This window comes from Balaenoptera musculus, chromosome X, assembly GCF_009873245.2.
Source record: "Balaenoptera musculus isolate JJ_BM4_2016_0621 chromosome X, mBalMus1.pri.v3, whole genome shotgun sequence".
NCBI classification, from domain to species: Eukaryota; Metazoa; Chordata; class Mammalia; order Artiodactyla; family Balaenopteridae; genus Balaenoptera; species Balaenoptera musculus.
In genome coordinates, this window is record NC_045806.1 from 41,034,753 (window position 1) to 41,045,643 (window position 10,891).

Consider the following 10,891-nt stretch of genomic DNA (forward strand, 5'->3'; position numbering starts at 1 on the left):
ACTACCAAATGTAAAATCGATAGCTAGTGGGAAGCAGCCACATAGCACAGGGAGATCAGCTCTGTGCTTTGCGACCACCTAGAGGGATGGGATAGGGAGGGTGGGAGGGAGGGAGACACAAGAGGGAAGAGATATGGGGATATATGTATTTGTATAGCTGATTCACTTTGTTATAAAGCAGAAACTAACACACCATTGTAAAGCAATTATACTCCAATAAAGATGTTAAAAATAAATAAATAAATAAATAAATAAATAAATCCTATGAAGAATGTTGATACATTTGTTTTAGCAGACAATCTGCGTGGTTAGGTTCAGTCCACAAGTTCCATCCTGTCTTCTGTGAGTGTGGTTCCAGTGTCAGTTCCGTTTTCACAGGCTTTTCAGTGTTATTCACGTCTGTCTCATGTGTGTACCCCTCAGTGGTCAATCTGGGACCAGTGAAGAGATCTAGCACTAGCTCAGTTCTCAAAGTCTTTGGTATGTTAATCAGGATCCAGTCCATGCACATGCAGGTCAGGAGCTGGGAAAAGCAACTCCATAAAGTTGTTTATGAATACCTCGGCTCAAACCCGATCTGCAAAGGCCTTTTCATCGGGGATCTCCAGGGAGCATGTGGGTCTGAAGCTTCAGCCAGCCTCTCCCCCCGTCTTCACTGCAGTCCACTAGTTGTGTGATCTCTGCTTGGTCCTTTCCCAACCCCATTTCTCAAGGGAGTTCAGAGAGCAACAGGGCTGGCATGAGGAGACTCCCAGCACTCCAAGAAGGATGTAGAAAGCTTTATTGTAGACCATCAGGAGACCAGGGATGATCTGAGGCACAAAATAGAGCACCTTCCCCTTCCCCCCAATACAGCTGGCTAGCCTCTTAACCCATTCACTTCCAAACAGTGAGAGAGGTGGAATGGCTGAGGAGGTAGGTCATTCAAGGTAGGTCAGAGAAGTAGATAGGTGAGATGTCTGAGGAGCTCCAGGGACCAAGGTGGGGTATTCTGAGGACTGTGAGGAAGAAATCTCCTGGAATTTCAGGTGATCCCAAGCCCCCAGAGTGGCTCTCCTGCTCTCTCCAGGACCCCTAGCCCCAGGAACTCAACCTAGTGGGACCCAGGCTCTAGCCCCCTCCCCTGGTGGTGGAAGCCTCCCCCATGACAAACATTAACCCCCTTGCACTGAGTCTTTTCTGGCTAATTGTCCAGATGGCCATCTAGTCAACCAAACGTCTAAAACAACGTCTACTTGGCAGTGAATCAAGACATCTGGTTAACTTACGAACACAGAAGTAAGATCAACTCCCAAATCAGAACACCTTGTCAAACCCCAAAGCAGGTCATCTGGTCAGCTTGACTTTACAAAAGGAAATCTTTCGTCATCCCTGAGGGTACCTGCACATTTCTTGCTGGGCATGCCAAGAATGCAACGCCCTAGTCACTCTTTACGCAGTTTCAGAGTTGTATTTGTAGCAAGCTCCCTTGAGAAATGAGGTAGTATTTCCTTCCAGACAAAAAGCAGGTTTGTTGCTGCTCATTATAGGAGCAATCAGTCCCCCACATTCAGTGTTCCTCTTCTATAACACCACCCACTATGTGCACAGACATGCACCTAGACCCACCTGTATTACCCCTTTGGAGAACCAGTTCAAACAACACACTGGCTACTGCTTTTGCTGTGAATAGTAAAGTCCTTTATCTCTGACCCAGGAGTCTCATGTCTTCTGCTTGCATCCATGAAACAGGATAGATTGTTAGCTTGCAAGTAGGGTAAAATCTCAGACCCTTTACATTTCTGGACATTGACCTGCATCCATTAGACACTGAGTCCAACGTCCTCAGGCCAGGCGGTAACAACAGGCTCCTCACACCAGGCACTAGGTCCTGTCTCTCCCCTGCCAGATACCAACTCCCAACCTCTGCTGCCAACTACTACTGCCCTAATTCCCCCTCCAGAGGCTAACAAATAGCTCCAGAACCTACCTCCTACCTTTTGCTTCAGAGACTAGGTTCCAACTTCTCCCTCCAGAGACCAAGTCCTGACCTCTCCTGCCAGAGATTGTCAGGACCTCTGCCTCCCAACCTGTGCCATGATCAACTAGGTTCCCCAATTTCCCCTCTAGAGGCCAAACCTCCAGTACCCCTCGAGATGCTAAGTCCCAATTTCAGCTCCAGAATCTAAGTCCTCATTCTTAGTCATGAAATGAGTCTCCAATTTTCACTGCAGAGGATGTCCCAACTTTCACAAGTGGTCACCAAAGCTGTCTAGCCACCTGACCTCAACCGAGTATTTCATGATACCATTTCTCATGCAGAGGAGAAAGGAATGGGGAGAGACTGGCAAAGGTAGACCCTGGAGTCTTACAGAGAAGGTATACAGGGTCCATTCAGGACTGATCCTAGGAAAACCAGGAACAGTAACAGACCCTGAGCAGGCCCTTTCTACCCTCTGTGGCTGGTTGGTCTGTCGATAATGACCCAGGCGCCTAGAAGCCCCATTTCTTGGGTAGAGGAGGTTGGGGAGCAGTGGAACAACCTCAGGGGCCAACACCAAGGGTACAGAGGCCTTTTAGGAAGGACCCACTGGGAAAAAGAGGTAAAACCAAATACCAGCACATGCTCCCGCAACAGAGTTGGCTAGACACACAGCGTGCACCTGGGCACTTAGTGACCTCATCTCTTATGCAGGGGAGAAAAGAATTCATGAAAATGGCACAAGTCAACCCTGGGGTTCGCCGTGGTGGGTGCAGTGAGTGGCCTTTCAGGAGGGGCAATGCAGGAACTGGATGGATCTGAGGCCCCAAGCAGTGCCCCTCTCTGCATCCAGCTGGTCTTCCAATAACTACCAGGGATCTGTGGCCCAGTTTATCATGTGAGGGAGCAATGGAATCCCATGGAATGACCCCAGGGACCAATGTGAAGCATAAAAAAATCTTTCAGGGGAACCTCCTATGGAACAGGGACTATCTGAAACCTCAACTAAGCTCCACCCTCTTCAGCCAGCTTGTGATCTGACATTGTCACTCTCTGATGCCATGGTCTGGAAGGTTGACTGACTTGCTCAGCTTGACTCTGGAACCTAGATTGACTTGCTCAGCCCCCATGGACCTCCACACAGGGTACAGAGACCTTTTAGGAGGTCTCCTCCAGACACTTAGCTCTAGGAAAAGCCCAAGATCAAGCTCCTCACACCTCAGGAGGCTAACTCTTCCACCTCGACCCTGTTGCTTCCCAGCCCCGGTTCTCAGCAGGTGAGGTCAGAAAGAAGTAGGACAGGCTCCCTGGTCCTTTGAAGGCTTCAACAGAGGATAGGCTTGCTGGGCCCTGGGTTCCGACCTCTGCAATCAGTGGGACCAGTGCCAGGAGCCCCTGTGGCCTCTTCAGGGGGACAAGAGGCCTTTTTGAAGAATGTCCTGACATTCAGGGCTGGTTCCTACCTCCAGACCAAACTCCTCCTCCAACTGCAGCAAGTTAACCAGGCTACTGCAACCCAGTGACATCCTGGCCTTGGTTATGAGCTAGGAGAAATCAGATAGCATGTGAAGTGACTTGAGTCCCTGAGGGTCCCTGCAGTGAAGGAAGAAGACTTTCAGGTGGAATTTCAGCAGACCAGGAGCCATCTGAAGCCCAACACTATGCTCCCTCACCTGTAAACAGCTAGCTGTCTAACATAGTCCTGGTTGCCCTCTGACCCCCCTTCTTAACCTGAGGAGGTCAAGGAGGAGAAGGACTAGCACCAGGAGACCTCTAGGACCTGTCAGGGGGTGCAGAGACTGTGGGGGATGTCTCTGGGGAGTCCATGGAGGCCAACACAAAGGACTCAGAGACTTTTTAGAAGAGGCTTACTGTGGAACTGGGGTGATCCCGATCCCCAGGATGTGCCCCCCCCAATCCCAATTGTAGCCAGCTATCTAACCAATCTCAAGTAAAGAACTTCTTGGCCCTCTTTCTCACCCATATCTAACCCTGACCCTGAAATCAAACAACTGAACATTGACCTCACCCTAAACTTAGCCCTAACACTGATTCTGACCATGAACTCGACCCTCACATTAATCATAACCCTAAACCTGGTTCTAAACCTGATTATAAACCCTAACCCTAAAGCTAACCATAAACTAGATCCTAAACATTACCTGATCATGACCCTGACCCTAAGCCTAACCCCTAACCTAATCCTAAATTTGATCTTTACCCTAAACCTATCCCTAACCATGAACCTGACCGTGACTTAAACCTAACCAGAACACTGACCCTCACCCAGAACCTAACCTAACTTGACATCTAACTCTAACCCTGACCCTGATGTTAATACTAAACATAACCCTAATTCTGACCCTGACAATGAACTTGACTCATCCTGATAGTGATTCTGAAACTAACCCTGACCCTAATCATGAAATTGTTTCCCTGATCCTGCACCTTACCCTAACACTAAACCTAGCCATATCCCTGACACTAACATTAACCCTAAACCTAACCTTATGCTGACTTTGTAGGAAAATGTGTTATTCTGATCTTGTTTTTACATATACTGTTTATAATAATAAGATTTTCTCTAGCCATAAGAAGTTACTTTTAATAAAAATGGGTTATTTTGATGTTGTTTTCACTGAGCTTGTCCCCACAAATACTGCTGAGTTTCCTCTAAATTTACCCTAACTTACAGTAAGAAGCTACTTTGGAGGAGAATGTGTGATTCTGGGCACATTTTTACTTATACTGCTTAGATTAATCTAAAATTGTTCTTTCAAGAATTGGTTTCCTTGGCAAAGAGTGTGAGGTTCTGAGCTTGTTTTAAAACATACTGCTTCTTTTCATCTAGGTTTGCCCTAACCTGCATTGGGGAATTACTTCTAAGAAGAATGTGTGATTCTAAGCTTGTTTTCACTTATATTGTTTAAATCCATTTAAGTTGCACTAAATCACCACGAGTTATTTTTTAGAATTATGTGTGATTCTATGCTTATTTATACATATACAGCTTAGTTTCATCTTCATTTACTCTATCCATATTACTTTTGCGAAAAATTTGTGATTCTGAATATGTTTTAAAATAAAGCTCTTGGGAATTCCCTGGTGGTCCAGTGGTTAGGACTCTGCACTTTCACTGCCAAGGGCCTGGGTTCAATCCCTGGTCGGGGAACTAGATCCCACAAGCCAGGTGGCGCGGCCATAAATTAATTAATTAATTAAATAAAGCTCTTAGTTTCACCTAGATTTGCTTTAACTTACTGTAAAGAGTTTATTTACAGGAAATATGTGATTCTGAATTATTTGCAGGGACTTCCCTGGTGGCACAGTGGTTAAGAATCCGCCTGCCAATGCAGGGGACATGGGTTCGAGCCCTGGTCTGGGAAGATCCCACATGCTGCAGAGCAACTAAGCCCGTGCGCCACAACTACTGAGCCTGCGCTCTAGAGCCCGTGAGCCACAACTACTGAGCTCACGTGCTGCAACTACTGAAGCCCGCATGCCTAGAGCTTGTGCTCCGCAACAAGAGAAGCCACCGCAATGAGAAGCCCACACAATGCAACGAAGAGTAGCCCCCGCTCGCCACAACTAGAGAAAGCCCGCGCACAGCAACGAAGACCCAACGCAGCCAAAAAAAAAGAAAGAAAACAAAACAAACAAAAAAACCCCCACAACATTGTAAATCAACTATACTTCAATAAAATAAATTTAAAAAGAAAAAGAAGTCCAAGGATCAATATCAGACAAATTTTAACATAATATCATTTCAAGTTAAATAAGAAAATAGCATGTAATAATATAATAGATGTCTAAAAAGTAATTGCTAAAATTTAAAGCCAAATCCTAATAAATGCATTTTGCAATATAAAAAAGCCACTCCCTATCCACACTGCTCCCCCATCCTCCAAGTCCTGAATCCATAGGGGTTACCCCAGTGTATTACTGTCCCTATTCCCCCAAATTGTGTATGGTCTTACACTACAGACATGCTGAGCATTTTCCGCAATAATACTAAGATATTATACATTTTATACACTATATGTATTATATATTATCTCCATCTTACAGATCAGGAAACTGAGGCTCAGAAGGAATAAGGAATTTAGCAAAAGTCAAACTATGTTGGTGTGAAATAAAGGAAAATAAATATATTGGTCTCTGCCCCCGATTCCTGACACAGAGCTCCTGAAACCCTTGTAAATTCCTATGTGATAAGAGCACTAGCAGCATCCTTTATTTTACTGAGGTGGCTCTGGGTGGGCTCCTGGATGGTCACCAGAAAGACCGAGCCATGATTAGAAACTTGGAGTTTTCAGCCCCAGGCCCCCATCCTCCAGAGAGGGGAGAGGGCTGGAAATGGAGTTAACGATCAATCATGCCTACGTGAGGAAGCCTCCATGAAATCCCAATAGCATGGACTTCCGGAAGCTTCCAGGTGGGTGAACACATCCACACACCAGGAGGGTGATGCACCCCAGCTCCACAGGGACAGAAGCTCCTGCACTAGGGACCCTCCCAGACCTCACCCTAGGTATCTCTTCATCTGGCTGTTCATCTGCATCCTTTATCATGTCCTTTAATAAACTGGTAAATGTAAGTAAGTATTTCCTTGAGTTCTGTGAGTTGCTCTACCAAATTAATCTAGTCTGAAGAGGAGGTCGTGGGAACCTCCAAGTTGCAACCAAATCAGACAGAATTTGTGGGTAACCTGGGGACCTACTACTTGCAAATGGTATCTGAAGTGGGGTGGGGGGCAGTCTTGTGGGGCTGAGCCCTTAACCTGTGGGATCTGATGTGCTCTCCAGGTAGACAGCGTTAGAATTGAGGTCAGTTGTAGGACACCCAGCTGATGTCATAGAGAATTGCTTGCTGTGGGAAAAACCTCCACATGTTTGGTGACCAGAGTGTCAGAAATCCCAACCTCTCCCTTCCCTGTGTCTCCCTGAAGTAAGGGAGACACAGGGAAGGGAGCGGGTGGGATTTTTTTTTCCTATACACAAGAGGGAGAACTCGGTGATTTTTTCTAACACGGTTGGTAAGTGGTAGAGCTAAGTACCAAATGCAGGTAGGTCTGAATCTTAAGGGTGACTATTACCTAAGAAAAATCCTATCCCATATCTTCCTGAAGATTCCATATCTTCCTGAAGGGCAGCTCTATTTCTCACAGGGTCCTCCAAAATCTCCAAACACCAATGACACACAGCCCCAAACACTGACCCTTAAAGAATCCAATTAAGGGCTTCCCTGGTGGCGCAGTGGTTGAGAATCTGCCTGCCAATGCAGGGGACACGGGTTCGAGCCCTGGTCTGGGAAGATCCCACATGCCACGGAGCGACTAGGTCCGTGAGCCACAATTACTGAGCCTGCGCATCTGGAGTCTGTGCTCCGCAACAAGAGAGGCCGCGATAATAAGAGGCCCGCGCACCGCGATGAAGAGTGGCCCCCACTTGCCGCAACTAGAGAAAGCCCTCGCACAGAAACGAAGATCCAACACAGCCATAAATAAATAAATTAATTAATTAAATTAAAAAAAAAAAAAGAATCCAATTAAGGAGCCAAAGAAACCCCCATCAGAGTGTCGCTCGTCACTGGCCCACATAAACACACGCAGCACAGCCCCTCTCCCAGTGATCAACAGTCACGTATCCTCAATCAGCAGCCTCGCAGGCCTCAATCACTAATTACCTCAGGAATCACTAATGGAGCCACATTCCCAACATCACTGGCAGCTGATCACTGACCTTCCAAAACTGCCAATGGCCAAATCATAGGGACTATCAGAGTATACAGAACCATCCCTCAGTCCTTGACTGTCAGGGTCAAGATTTTTCTGTAAAGGGTCTGAGATTTTACCCTCTTAGAAGACAGCAAGTTTTAGAGATGCTGACAGAAGACACGAGATTCCTGCGGCAGAGACAAAGGAGTTTACTATTCACGGTGCAGCAAGCAGCATGTACATCATATCAGCACCCCATGTCCTCGAAGTCCCACAGGGGTGACATAGAGGGACCCTGGTGGATGCTGCACACACAGTGGGTTTACATCACAGCCGTGAAAAGCTGAATTTGGGGAATCCAGCCTGCTCTTTGTCCCAGAGGGAGACATTACCTCATCCCTCAAGGTTCCTCACTGTCAACACATCCCTGAGAAACGGCCAAGGTAATAAGCGGTCAGAGCCCATCTGAGACAACCAGGAAGTAGTCTAAGGTCAGGCTATTATACTTCACCCCACACAAAGGAGTTTAGACTGACTTTCGGATGTCTGGTGTCAGCATCAATAATGACAGCATCCAAAAGCAAACCCCATCCCCAGTGGAGAGACGTTCTATGCCCCAGTCTTTCCTCCATATACAAACACATAACCCAAAGGAACACGGTTCATTTCAGTTCAGAATTTGTTGTTAGACTTGATTGGGAACACCATGACATTGGTTTGGTGACGTCCAATAGGTGGTAACATCAATCGCTAAACACAGCATAATCTGAGACCATTCAGGTGTTGGGGGAAGCAGATGAATTTGTATCAGTCAGATCTAAACAAGGTCATGCTGGCCCATGTGTTTGTACAGTTATGAGGGAGATCTGTCTTCAGGAGGTGACATTGATGGCCTCGGGCACAGCAGACTAGTTTAGGACCAGCCATATTCTCTTGAGTTTTTCTGTTTTTGTCATCCCAAGGAAGTGATGACACACCTGGTAGCAGGTCAGATTGCCAGCTGTCTGCTTGACTCTGGGAAACCACACGATTGTTTTGCCAGGCTGTAGTGCTCAATCTAGGGGACAAAGAACATTAATTGGCTCCCCATCTCACACCTCTCAGGGTCTAAGATGCTCGTTCCCCAAGTACACTCCTTCCATAGCCATGAGATCAGGGTGTCCCATCCCAGTGCCTATAACTTCACTTTTATTCAATCATCTCCTGTTTGCACACAGACCGTTCATCCAGATGCAGGGTCAGGTGCAAGAGGACAATAGGCATTTTTATAAAATTTACAGAGATTTTTTTTTTAATGTCTTCTATCTTGGCCCCTGTGGGCCACTGGAGGGGAATTCAGTAAGCAGTGTCTTCAGTCAAGTGGTCAGTGTTGTTATGATCTACGACCACGTCCATCCAGCAAAAGAATCCAGGTGACTGAACCAGAATGAAGTTCAAATCCCCTAGGCCCCTTTTGGGCTGAGCTGCCACCTCTTTTGTCCTGACCATTACCCAGAAGGTATCCAATAGACGATGATCCCTTTCTGGTGACAGCCACATCCAGTGACCAAACTGACTTACTTAAGTGTGTGGACCAGGAAGAGGTAGAGAGAGGTAGAGTCTGAAATCCTTTTGAGTCCATTTTTGAGGAGGCTTTCAATGTTCAACAATATAAGATATCTGCTGATGGCAGGCAGCAATGTTGGGTGCACCACTTTCAGACTGCAAACACTCTGCATCAGAAACATAGAGATTTTTACTTTGTACCCAGTCTCTGATGGTGGATGTGTTACCATGTCCAAGGGACAACGGCAGTGATCTGAGCAGCACAGACTCCATCCACTGCTTGATTCTAGTTGGTCTCATCAGAGAACAGGCCCATACTATGGGCGTCTACATCAGTCACCCAGACTGACCTCAACCACTCACCATCCATTACAGATTCCCACAGGCCACCATCATTGTCCTCAGAAATCCCCATTCACTCTCACCAGAGACCCTCTATCAGACAACCTCCTCCATCACCGTCTCTCAAGCCCTAAAATTCAAATCACGTTCCAACTCTATGCCAACTGCTGTTCAGCTGCTTCTGAGAACCACTTCCATTTCCAGTCCCCACCACTAAGATCACCTTTTCTAAGGGCTGCTCTTTTTTTCACAGGTGCAGTGAGGCCACCATTTCTGTCCAGCATGAGAAAGCTAAATTGCTCTAAAGCTGTGATTTTCCAACTTTTTAAAGTATCATAGCCTTTTCAAAAACAGAAAAGGGGAAAAAATAAAAATAAAAAAAATAAAAACAGAAAAGGGGGGTACTACTTGTGGAATTTGGTTTTCCTCGTTAAGCAAAACAAGGGTCAGTAAAGGACAAGACCCTGCCTTTTCTGCCACTAGCCGCCCCGCCCCCAGCTCAAGTAGACCTGCTTACTGGATGATAACTGTGTCAGTCAAAGCAAGACCCTCCCCTCGACTGCCAATAGACCCGTGCTATGCAGGGCCCGTGGCTCAGACATTCTGACTCGTTGGAAAGGCTATCAATCAAGTCCCCGCTCCCGCCCCCTGCTCGCAGATGAGCGGCGGGTCCAGATCCTGCACTCACAAACAGGCTGGCTGGTCAATCAGTCCTCCACCCTCTCGCTCAGCACACCCAGCGCCCCAGGAGCAAGAGCTCTTGATTGGCCATCTGCTGCCTTTTCAGATGGAGAACCCACCCTCTAAAGGTGGCAAAGCTGCTGTGATGAACAGCTGATTAACCCAAGGGCTGTCACTGGCCCACAGATCTGTCACGACTGGCTCCACCTCTTCCCAGACATCTATTGACACGAAGACGGGCGGGCCTGCAAACAGGCTCTGCGCGCATCCCAGCTTCCCTCTGCTGGTCCTTTTAAGGTGTCCGGTTTGGAGCCCAGTCTCCACCAGGGAAGAGAGACCGTGGCGCAGTGTAGGTTTCCCAGACTGTAAGAGCGCAGAGGGAAAGAGTCCCTATGCAGCCGCATTCTGGAAAAACAAAAACCTGGGGGTGGGTCCAAAACACTTTTAAAGATTAACTCAACGAGCTGCTTCTTTGGAGTTCTCACGTAGCGCTTAGGTATTGGCTTTCCTTCAGACTGCATGGGAAATTTTACCTGCATGTGTGCATGTCTGATTTTTTCAAAATATATTTAAACTTTCTGTAACTGTGTTTTCTGTAAGATTCTGTAATATGGTAATGGTGGTGCGTAATTCACTTACAACTCTAG